At 31.0% G+C, this 1653-nt stretch overlaps 1 non-coding gene across 1 annotated transcript; it reads left to right on the plus strand.

Moving 5' to 3' along the window:
* Nucleotides 1-696: 696 nt before the first annotated feature.
* LOC116662358 lies at nucleotides 697-799 on the plus strand. Its single transcript, XR_004318393.1, has one exon. It is a non-coding gene; the product is annotated as a U6 spliceosomal RNA (small nuclear RNA).
* Nucleotides 800-1653: the final 854 nt, after the last annotated feature.

Here is a 1653-nt window from a genome sequence, read left to right on the forward strand (position 1 = left end):
TCACCTGTGTGAAGATGACACTGAGGGAGGTGAGGGAAGCTGCACCTTGAACCCCCCAATTCACCATTTCTTACTTTTAATTTTTAACTATAACTTTCAAATCCATTTCTATATACATTTTTAAATTGTCTTTAAATGCATTAAAGGAATATATCATCCAAGCTTTTTTTAAATTTTTTTTGGCAGGAGGAGGTAATTAGATTTTATTTATTTATTTATTTTTAGAGGAGGTAACAGGGATTGAACCCAGGACCTTGTGCTTGCTAAGCATGCACTCTACCGCTTGAGCTATACCCTCCCCTACACATCCAAGCTTTTAAAACCAATTATTTTTTGTTTTTTTCTGAAACTCAAATTAAAAAGTACCTTAGAATGGATATAAACAAAAACACAATATAACAAAACTTGTGAGATACAGAGAATGTACTGCTAAGAGGGAAATTTATAGCTGTAAATGCATACATTAAAAAAGAAGAAACATTTCAAATAAATAACTTGACTTTACACCTTATAAAACTAAAAAAGAAGAGCAAATTAAATTCAAAGTTAGCAGAAAGGAAGAAATAATGATAAGAACAGAGACAAATGAAATAAAGACTATTAAAAATTAGAGAAAATCAACCAAACTAAAGTTGTTTTTTTGTAAAAATCATATTCAACAAACCTTTAAGCTAAACTGATTAAAAACTTGACAGAGTGCTCACTTCAGCTGCACATATACTAAAATTGGAATGATATGGGATTAGCATGGCCCCTGTGAGAGGATAACATGCAAATTTGTGAATCATTCCATATTTTTGCTATGAGAGTAGAGTTTTAATGTTCTCACCATAACAACAGCAGCAACAAAATGGTAACTGTGTGAGGCAAAGGATGTGTTAACTTACTTTGGAAAACATTTCACAATATATACATGTATCACATCATCACATTGTATGTTTTAAACTTACACCATGTTATATGTCAATTATATCTCAATAAAGCTGGAAAAAATGCCCCCCAACACCCTAAAGGTCATATAAATGTATAATTTAATGTACATTATCCACTTTATTTACAGGTTGCTTTTGATACTAAAGGAATGTATTTCTGCCTCAAAAATTAAAAAAAAGAGAAAAGTCTCAAATTACTACAATCATAAGTGAAATTGTGATGTTACTACTGAACTTACAGAAACAAAAAAGAGCATGAGAGAAAATCATGAACAACTACATGCCAACAAATTAGATACACGACATAGACAAATTTCTAGAAATATACAAACTTCCAAAAATGACTCAGGAAGAAATAAAAACTTTGAACAGACTTTTTACAAGTAAAGACACTGATTCACTAATCAAAAATTTCCAACAACAATAAAAAAAACCAGGACCACATAGCTTCAATGCACTAAACACTTAAAGAAGAATTAACAACAATCCTTCTCAAACTCTTCCAAAAAAATAGAAGAGAAGATTTCCTAACTCATTCTATGTGGTCACCATTACCCTGATACCAAAGCCAGACCAAGACATCACAAGAAAACAAAACTACAGATCAATATGTTTTATGAATCAGATGCAAAAATCCTCAACATTATATTAGCCAACTGAATGCAGCAGCATATTAAGAAAATTATATACAATGACCAAGTGAGATTTACCCTAGGAAAGC

The sequence above is a fragment of the Camelus ferus genome, chromosome X (genome assembly GCF_009834535.1).
Source record: "Camelus ferus isolate YT-003-E chromosome X, BCGSAC_Cfer_1.0, whole genome shotgun sequence".
NCBI lineage: Eukaryota > Metazoa > Chordata > Mammalia > Artiodactyla > Camelidae > Camelus > Camelus ferus.